The following is an 11,047-nucleotide window of genomic DNA, read 5'->3' as shown; positions in this document are numbered from 1 at the left end:
TCTGGTGTTATTCTGAGTGCACCTCTTGTACTCGCCTGCCAAAGCTGAGTTTTGCACCAGACCCATTTCCTTGGCATTATGGAAAACTTCAGGTCTGCAAGCACAGAGGACGTGGAGGCCACTGTAGCTTTTTTCCTTCATGCTCGGGAACATCAGCTGTTCTGTATTTGGGAATGGAGAGGTCAAGATGAACACAGGTAAGTTTGACCAAATATCTTTCCTCCTCTGACTCTTTTTCTGCTGCTTTCTGACTTGTCTCCTCTCCTCACACATCATCCCACCCCAGTCCAGTTCACCGTCCAGACCTACGCAGATCTTTCCAACTCAAGTATTGTGTACTTGTACAGGAAAAAACTTGAGAAACAAATATGAAATGTATGAACTGTACTTATGTATGTGCATGCACCCATCTGTCCATGCAGATTCCCACAGTAAACGTAATTGTTGGAATAGGCAGGCTAGAGGGAGCAAATGTTATTTTAGGAGTGAAACACTCCAGATGCTTAAAAAGAGCCATAATTCTACCAGAGAAAGTGCCTACTTAGTTTAAACATTAAAATTCCCCTTCCCTGGGAATGTTTGTCTCAATTCTGCTCCTTTTTTTTTTCATTTTTGATTGGTGATTTTTTTGCTTTCAGATAGTATGTTTTACCCCAATTTTGTAAACTTAATTATAAATTATCTTCACTCTTCCTGGATTTTGTTTTATTTTTATTTACTTACTAATTTATTTATTTATTTATTTGGTTTTTGGGCCACACCTGGCAGCACTCAGGGTTTACTTCTGGCTCTGAGCTCAGAAATCATTCCTGGCAGGCTTGGGGAACCATATGGGATGCTGGGGATCAAACCTGGGTCCATTCTGGGTCAGCAGCATGCAGATCAAATGTCCTACCAGTGTGCTATCACTCTGGACCCTTTTTCTGTATTTTATTTTAATTTCTATGTGGTGCTAGGGATAAGACCCAGTGCCTTACATGTGCAAGGCCACTGCTCTGCCATTGAGCTGTGTCCCTCAGCCCTTTCTGAGTTTCACAGAAACTCAGAGCCACATTTATACATTTTGTACATTGTTTACTTCCAGTTTGATGAATGAAAGTTTGTGTGTTTTGTTTATAAGGCCAAGACAAGATAGTTTCAGTTGTGTTGTTTCTGAGTTTGATTGCTCTTCTGCATAACAAACTTGACTTCACACCTAAGTTTTCTAAGTTGGCATTTGTGAAGGGTTCAGCTGGGTGGTTCTTCATTCATCTGCTTCCTGCTATGGTCAGACCTGCTGGCGCTGGTTTCTTCAGAGGTGTTGGGCGATTCCTTTGGAACTCAGCTTCTCCCTGGAAACCTGGCAGGTTGTACCCCCTTCTCTGCTCTAAATTCCAACCACATGTGACATGATGCTGTGTTCTGTCAAAATAGTCGCAGACCTTTCATTTTCAAGGGTGGCACAGGGTCTTCTCTTCCACCCTGTATGTTCATGTTGCAGAGGAGGTAGGGGAGCAGACTTGAAGATAGATAAAGGCACATCCAGCTTTATTTTCAACAACTTTCTTCTAAGGGCAACTATTTATACATACAACAAGTCTTCGTGTCATTGCTGGATCCTTGTAAACTACTTCTAACAAGTACTGCGTCCTTATGCATTGGCCAGGTCCTTTTTTTTTTTCTTCATCAAGGTCATAATAAAATGATACTGAGTACCTGCTGTAGTATGTGTCATTTTACACACACTATTTTCAACTTGTTTGAAGAAATGGAAATTTATTTTATACAGAGTGCTGCTTTAATAAAGTTAAAGATGTGTATGCTTGATTGATGACCAAATGTGGCTTATTTTAAGTGACCCTGTCCTAACCATTGCTTGCTGGTATAGAAATCAGGTTTCCTTGAGAGCAGCAGACAGGTACATTGTAGAGCCCTGGTGAGGAGGGGTTGGTGTGCTCTGTGTCTATGAACTGACCTAACAGTGGGTGCTCGTTAATTCCTTAGTTTAAATAATAAAATATACATGGGGCAGGGTTGGGGTGGGGAGACAATAAAGCGCATGATCCCAATGGAAGTTGACCTGGTGGACAAGGGCGAAAGCCAGTGCTCCATGGTAGGCTAGGATCTGGGAAGCACTGTTATGGGATGTTCATTTTATAGGTGGTCTTAAAGAGACCCTCAGCAGTACAGACCTATAACGCCTTTTGGCAGTGCCCGTTCTGGACTGGGATCCCGACGCCTTCCAGATGAGTGTCCCTTTGGAGAGGACTATGCATCTAAGGGGGCATGGTGCATGTTTGCTGGAGCAGAATGGGGCTCTTGCACTGCTGCCTTCACAAGGTTCAGTGCTGCTGGCCTCTGGTCTTCTAAAATGGGGTCATATTTCACCTAACAGGGCTCCCCTTTGTTGTTGAGGGGCCAGGTAGCAAACTCAACAGCAGTACTTCAGCCTGCTGTTTGACCAGATGCTCGAGAGCTTATTTCCAGCAATGTACTGCCTGGGATCAACATGTGATACCATGGGCTGTTTTGTTTTGGGGCCACACTTAGCAATTCCTATAAGCTACTCTTGGCTCTGCTCAGGAATCATGCCTGGTGATGCTCAGGGACTATAAGATATGTCGGGGCCAGAGAGATAGCATGGAGGTAAGGCATTTATTTACCTTGCATGCAGGATGGTGGTTCGAATCCCGGTATCCTATATGGTCTGCCAAAACTGCCAGGAACAATTTCCGAGCATAGAGCCAGGAATAATCCCTGAGCGCTGCCAGTATGACCCAAAAACCAAAAACCAAAAAAAAAAAAAAAGATGTCGGGGATCGAATGTAGGTCCTGTGCAAGGAAGTCCCCATTCTGGGAGTTGAAGGTTAACTTTCTGCTGACTTATCTAGCCTGAGAAAGCCCCAGAACTGGTCAGTAGGTCAGCATTAGGTTTGGTGCCACATGACACAAAGTCCAAGTGACTTAAGAATTTTTATTTCAGGGCCCGGAGAGATAGCACAGCGGTGTTTGCCTTGCAAGCAGCTGGTCCAGGACCAAAGGTGGTTGGTTCAAATCCCGGTGTCCCATATGGTCCCCTGTGCCTGCCAGGAGCTATTTCTGAGCAGACAGCCAGGAGTCACCCCTGAGCACCGCCGGGTGTGGCCCAAAAACCAAAAAAAAAAAAAAAATTTATTTCTCAGTCGAGTTAAGGGGTTGTCAATCCAAAGCCAGTCTAGGTAGCTTGGTGGCCTGGCTTCCATTCTCCAAGTCCCTCATGTTCCAATGTGGCTCTAGAACACCGGTCATCTCATCCATGTTCCAGACAGGAGCTGAGTGAGATGAGAAAGGGAGCACCCTGTAAGCCCCTTAAAGGAGCTTTTTGGGGGAGAGCTCTTAACATCGTAAGTCTTAGCAACTAGAATATAGCAATATGTCTACAGTAGAGTTGCAAGAAAAGACTGCAAATTCAGAGATATTAATTGAAAAGCTTCATAATACCAGGGCTGGAGTGGTAGTACAGTGGGTAGCAGGCATCTGATCAAGGTTTGATACCCAATTCAGCCAGGAATAATCCCTGAGCACTGCTGGGTGGTCAAAAAAAATTTTATGGCCCCAAAATTAATAAGGGTATAATCATTGAACAGGGGAGTGACACTTGAGGGGGGGTGAGCCATACCTCACATTGCTATGGGGTTACTCCTGACTGCACTAATAAATTATTCCTGGTTTTGCTCAGGTCACCATATGGGATGCAGGGGATCTAACCCTGGTTGACTGCAAGGAAAATGCTGAACCCCCTGTACCCCCTGGCCCCACAATGTAAGGTTGCTTTTTTAAAGGGGGCCTGAGATGAAACACAATAGGTAAGGCATTTCCCTTGTAGACAACTGATCCTGTTTCAATCTCTGCATTCCATACCCCAAGAGCCAGGAGTAAGGTCTGAGCATTTCTGTTGTGGCCAAAAAAGAAAAACTTCTTAACTACTTTTGAACTTAATGGTGGTGGTGGTGGTGGTGGTGGTGGTGGTGGTGGTGGTGGTGGTGGCGGCAGTATCAGATCCCAAAGGTAGGTGTCAGATCCACAGATGTACGAAGTCTCTTTCACTGCTGCTTCATTCCTTTTCCTCCTGGTTATACTCTCCACCTTTGCATATTGGTAATTCCCTCCCCAACAACAGTAAAAAGCCAGCTCCCATTATTTGGAAGTTGTCTTCAATCTAGTGCAGGGGCCCTGGCTTTGTGGAGAGTCTCGCTCCTTAGACTTGGGCCTCACTCAGTCTTTATTATTATTAACTTGATTTTATTTTTCCTTCTAATTTTTAAACTGATTTACCAAGTTATTCTCTTTGTTTCTGGGCCACACCTGGTGATGCTCGGATTACTCCTGGTTCTGTGCTCAGAAATCATTCCTGACAAGTACGGGGGGGTCCATATGTGATGCTGGGGTTGAACCTGGGTTGGCTGTATTCAAGGCAAACACCCTATAAACTCCTACACACCACCATAGACTGCTTCCATGCAGGCACAAATTTGCCTGTATATTGCTTGTTACAACAAATCTTTTTTGGTTCTTTTTTTTGGGGGGGTCACACCGGCATTGCTTGGGTTACTCCTGGCTCTTCGCTCTATTGGCAGGCTGGGATTCGAACCACCATCCTTCTGCATGCAAGGCAAACATCCTACCTCCATGCTATCTCTCCGGCTCTGGTTATAACAAATCTTAGATCAACACAGGTCGATGTGAAATGATTGTTCGATCTCTCTGATGTTAATAAGTCAGTGCCTAAAAATTTCCTGGACTGGTAGGTGCTAGTTGAGCTTAAGTGTTTTTAGTGTTTAGACTCACTAGATTTCTCTAACTTTTCCCATCAAATTTCCTATGGTACTACTGGTCTGACCGTACAAGATATTGAGGTGTCAAGCTGTAGGATCTAAAACAAATTAAGTGGCTTGGAAATTTGATAAGGTTAAGTTGAGGAGCTGTGCAGTTTCTTTTGGAGGATGTGGGGGGGGGTAGTGTTGGGCTGCTATGATTCAGGCAGAGAGGGAATCTGCCCGCAACCTCCAACCCCCACCACATTTTCTGAGAATACCAGAGGTGTCAACCTGGGCCATGCTATTTGGGAAGTTAAAGATAAGCTTCCTTCTCTCATGAGATCCTGGGTCTGGGAATTAAAACGCTTGGTGTCCCTTGTGTTTAATACGGATGTCTGTTCACCCAAGCATTCTTTGTACAAAGCCTATGCTGGCCGGCTGCCCCTTAAGTCCTACCGACACTGCGTTCTGCTGGCTGCTGCACCTTTGCCCTCTAGTGCCTCTCAGTCAGGAGTTCTGGGTTTAGAATTGTGTTATTCCTCTCTAGAGATGGGGAAACCATCATCAGCCTGGACTAGTGAGATTACACTATGGAGCTGCTCAGAAATCCTAAAGTCCAGATCTTGGGGTGGACTGTTCAGCTTTCCTTCCGCAATCTGTCCATTGAAGTCCGACTTCGAAGCCAGGTGAATGTAGAGCTACTGCTTGATACTTGGTGAGAAGGTTGAGTCCAGAATCTCCCCTAAGCAGAGTCTCTACTGTCTGTCCCTCTGAGCTGACTGAATGGCACATTCAGACCCTGTACATTGTCTGAACATCACAGAGTTCTGGATTCTGTGATTAAAAAGTAAAATAATCTTCCCTGCTGCTGTCTTGAGCAGTCACAAGTGGCCATCTGCTGTGCTACTCATTCGCCTCTAATTCCCTGGAACTGATTGGCAGCCAGTTAGGACCTATATGTACCAGAAATAAGATTTGTGTTTGTTTGTTTTAGAGCCACATCCGGTTACACTCGGGTTACTCCTGGTTATACACTCAGAAATTGCTCCAGGTTTAGGGGACTGCATGGGATGGCGGGAGATCGAACCACGGTCTGAGATCAGCTAAGTGCAAGGCCCTATCACTGTGCCACCGCTTTGGCCCCAAGATTTTTTTTGGGGGGGGGGGTCACACCTGGCAGCTCTCAGGGGTCCTGGCTCTGTGCTCAGAAATTGCTCCTGGCAGGCTCAAGGGACCATCAAGGGATGCCAGGATTCGAACCACCATCCTGCATCTAAGGCAAATGCCCTACTGCTGTGCTATCTCTCTGCCCCCCCCCCAATTTTTTTTTTTTTTAATATGGAATGAAGGTGTTCTCCTGGGAGTGCCTGGGAGCCACTCAGTGCTACTCAGTCCACAGTGCTGATAGTCCAGTGCTCGAGTCAGAGTGCAAGATGCAACCAAGGCCTTAGGCATGCTGTGTGCCTATAACCGTCTTAGACAGTTTTGGTTCATGTGACTTTGCTCAGGGCTTACTCCTGACTCTACTCCGGGATCCTTCTGGTAGGACTTGGCACCATATGGGAGACTAGGGATTAGGTTGTGCCACAGGCAAGAACCCTCCCTGCTATTCTTTCACTCTGGCTCTGAGATAGATGATAGATAGATAGATAGATAGATAGATAGATAGATAGATAGATAGATAGATAGATAGATATTTTTGGATAATACATTCTTTGTAGTGGGAGAATCTTCAAGCATACTCAGAGGTGACCCCATTCCGTGCCTGGTAGAACTTAGCATTTGTTTTTGTTTTGGGGCTACACCTGGTGATGCTCAGAAAACACTCCTGGCAGGCTCGAGGGACCATATGGGATGCCGGGAATTGAACGGGGCCCCGGCCTGGGTTGACCACATTTAAGGCAAATGCCCTACCTGCTGGGCTATAGCTCTGGCTCCAGGACTTAGCTATTTTTGTAGGAAGGGCACATCCGGTGACATTCAGGAATTATTTCTGGCTCTGTGTTGAGGATTTACTCCTGGTGGTGCTTGGAATTGATTAGGGTTCTAGGGACTGAACCTGGATTGGGCACAGGCAAGGCAAGCACTCTCCTCACTTGCCTACTTCAGCTCTTAGCTTATTTATAGGTTTGATGTTTCTGTGCTTAGGCCCTCAGTGCTCTTTAGGCTCAAGCTCAGGGTCTGTCTGCACACGGAATTTTTGAAAGACTCCGTCAATATGCTCTGTTTTCTGATCACACATTAACCATAGAACTTAAGGCCTCAAACTTACTGTTTCCTAAGAGCACGACATGCAGTAGGAAGTGGTAAGGACAAATAGATGGTACACCTGCTAAGGCATATGCCTTGCACACAGACCTAGGTTTGAACCCCAGCATCATTATGGTCCCCCGAACCCTGTCTGCTGGAGTAATCCCTAAGCACTGCCTTGTATGAACAAAAAAGAGACAGGAATTTAGTTCCTTAGTTCAATTTAGTTCCCAGTCCTTGTATCATCCCCGTACTATAAAGGCCAAATGCAGCATGTAGTCCTTCCATTTTTGTCTTTGTAGTCTCATGTCACAGAAACCACTTCCAACAAAGCCTTCACTTGGACAGAGTGAGGAATTGAACCCTCAAACTTCTTTCAGGGCCAGTTCACAAAACCTGAATAAGGGCAGGTGCTGTGAGGTCTGACCTAAAAACAGCTCACAGAGAAGCCTGAATCCAGTTTGTGAGAAGGGCATCTAAAGGACTGAAGGCGTGTGGAAGAAGGTAAGGCCATTCCAACCCTAGAAGCTCTCACTGGGACTGGAGGAGCAGAGTAGTTCTGGGCCAGGAGCACTGTTTACAGAGGTTCCTGGCATTGGAATTATACTCAGTGGCTGACTGAACCAGGAACCCACACTGACAGCTTTCTGTGACCATGCCACTGATATTTGAGGGGTCTTGGGAGTCAGAGGCGACCTCTCCCTTCTTGGAGCTCCCAGCTATACCTCCCACTGGTAGATACTAACGGGAAGTTGGCTGGCCAGAGTGAGGCCCCTGAAATCTTTCTGCGTCATACAGAGGACGGCTGGACACACCAGTAAGAGTCTCCACAAATGCATCAGCAAGTGAGGAAATATCCAACCCTCACTCTTTTTCAGAGCCTTTCACTGATTGTATTAAACGAAGTTACTGTGGTGGTTCTTATGGTGTGAGGGTCTGGCAATAGATGTTCCCAGAATTAGAATCTCAGGGGGACAGTCAGATGCACGATAATCACTTGCTCATTTTTTTTCTTTTGGGTTTTTTTGTTTTGTTTTGTTTTTTTGGCCACGTGGTGCTACAGTGCTTGGGAACTATATGGAATGCCAGGGATCGAACCTGAGTCAGCCATGTGTGAGGCAAGTGCCCTACTCTGTACTATGACTCCACCCCATGACCACTTCCTCTTAAAAGTACACAAGGAGTTTTACTAAGGAGACACAGAGAACTGAAAATAAATGTGTGAAAGAGTACCCTTAAGAAACAGGCCCCTGGGGCCGGGAAGGTGGCGCTAGAGATAAGGTGTCTGCCTTGTAAGCGCTACCAAGGAACGGACCGCGGTTCGATCCCCCGGCGTCCCATATGGTCCCCCCAAGCCAGGGGCGATTTCTGAGCACATAGCCAGGAGTAACCCCTGAGCATCAAACGGGTGTGGCCCAAAAACCAAAAAAAAAAGAAACAGGCCCCTATGGGGCCGGAGAGATAGCATGGAGGTAAGGCATTTGCCTTTCATGCAGGAAGTCATCGGTTCGAATCCCATATGGTCCCCCGTGCCTGCCAGGAGCAATTTCTGAGCCTGGAGCCAGGAATGACCCAAGCACTGCCGGGTGTGACCCAAAAACCACACACACACACAAAGAAACAGGCCCGGGTGTGACCCAAAAACCACACACACACACACACACACACACACACACACACACACACACACACACACACACAAAGAAACAGGCCCCTAAACCCCAACCCTGAACAAACTGAAAAGAAATCCCTGTGTTCAGTACAGGTGAGAAGGTGCTTAGTTTTCCTCTTTTTTTTTTTTTTTCTTCTTCTTGTTTTTGGGCCACACCCAGCAGTACTCAGGGTTTACTCCTGGCTCTGCTCTCAGGAATCACTCCTCGGGGGCTCGGGACCATATGGGATTCCAGAGACTGAACCTAGCTAGATCAGCCGAGTGCAAGGCAAACGCCTTATCTGCTGTGTTATCACTCTGACCTGGTGTTCAGTTTTCTTAGACTAGACCAGGGTTAATCAAAATCACAAGATAAGGAGACTGACCTATCCAGAATGGTCTCTCATATGCAGGATAGAGAGGAACATAGGAAAGAAAGAACAAACAAATAGTCAAAAGCAAACAGACGGGCCCGGAGAGATAGCACAGCGGCGTTTGCCTTGCAAGCAGCCGATCCAGGACCAAAGGTGGTTGGTTCGAATCCCGGTGTCCCATATGGTCCCCCGTGCCTGCCAGGAGCTATTTCTGAGCAGACAGCCAGGAGTCACCCCTGAGCACCGCCGGGTGTAGCCCAAAAACCAAAAAAAAGAAAAAAAAAGCAAACAGACCTGAGAACTAATCTGCAAAATTGAGTGGGCCGGGGCCGGGGGGTGGCGCTAAAGGTAAGGTGCCTGCCTTGCCTGCGCTAGCCTTGGACGGACCGCGGTTCGATCCCCCGGTGTCCCATATGGTCCCCCAAGCCAGGAGTAACTTCTGAGCACATAGCCAGGAGTAACCCCTGAGCGTTACCGGGTGTGACCCAAAAACCAAAAACAAAAAAAAAAAACCAAAAAAAAAAACTGAGCGGGCCATGGTGGGGCAGGGGTACTGGCTGAGGGGGGACATTCTGGTGGAGAGTGTGATGTTGGAACATAGCACGCATGAAACCCTATTGTTGACAGTAGTTTTGTTTGCTTGGATCATATCAGGCTGTGCTCGGGAATCACTCCTGGCAGGCTTGGGTCCATCTGGGATGCTAGGGATCAAACCCAGATCAACTGCGTGCAAGGTAAATGCCCTACTCACTGTACTATCGCTCAGGCCCCTCATTGACAGTATGGAAAATCACTATGCCTAAAATAAAATTAAAAACCAGAGATGCCTACGTACATGTCAGAATGACTAGGAAAAATGATGGAAAGGCTGACAGAACCGGGAAGATTGCACACGGGTTAAGGTACTTGACTAATATGCTGTTGGCCCAGGTTCAACCCCTGCATCACATGTGGTGCTCCTAAGCACCTCCAGGGGCCAGTGATTAGTACGTATGGTGTGACCCCCGACCAACCCCTGCACCTCCCAAGGGAAGACTTAGCAGTGCCTGGTTGGTGAGAAAGGAAAGGAACTGGAGCTCCTAATGCTGTTGAGACACTTGAAACATTCCATAAGAGTGTTGAGCAGCATAAGGTATGTGTCTTTACTCACTCAGAGACAGGAACAGAACAGATTCCTGAGTAATATTAATAAATGTCCCCAGCTGGGAATAATGCAAATAGATACATGGAAAAATAGACAAATGGATCAAAGGATGGGTAGAGGGTAGCAATTCTGCAAGAATACTGGTCCTCAATATTAAAAAAGAAAATACTGGTCCTCAATAGACATGGGTGGAAGGGAGCCAGAGTGATAGTACAATGTCTGGGCATTTGCCTTGCATGCAGCCGACCCAGGATGAACCCTGGGTTGATCCCCAGGGTCCCATATAGTCCCCCGAGTTTGCCAGGAATGATTTCTGAGCGCAGAGCCAGGAGTAACATTTTTTTGGCCCAAAAACCAAAAAATAAAAATAAAAAAAGGATGAAAGGCTGTAGCCACAACAGGGAGGGCAATTGCCTTGCACGCAGCCAATGGGGGTGGACCAAAAAACAAAACCAAAAATAAATAAAATTATATGCTCCTGCTCCAAACAGCCACGTGGATGATGAGAGACTGATACTGGACCAAGAGTTGAGAGACAGACACCCTGAGTGCATCCTGGGTACACTGGAGTATTCTCCATGGATGTGGAGAGTCATTCGGGACAAGACACAGCAATGCCAGGGCCCTGGGACAGGAGTGAGTCAAATGGGGATGGGAGGAGGCAATCATGCCCTCTGACTTTCCGTGAGGAGTCCCAGGGGAGCTCATTGCCTTTCTGGGATAGGGGGTTAGAAGCAGAGAGTACGAAAGATGGGGATATTCAGGGACTGGAGTGTTAGTACAGTGGTGGGGTGTTTGCTTTGCACATGGATGACCCAGGATGGACCCGGATTTGATCCCCAGCTTCCCATAT

The sequence above is a fragment of the Suncus etruscus genome, chromosome 2 (assembly GCF_024139225.1).
Source record: "Suncus etruscus isolate mSunEtr1 chromosome 2, mSunEtr1.pri.cur, whole genome shotgun sequence".
Taxonomy (NCBI): Eukaryota; Metazoa; Chordata; class Mammalia; order Eulipotyphla; family Soricidae; genus Suncus; species Suncus etruscus.
This window is presented reverse-complemented; position numbering follows the sequence as displayed.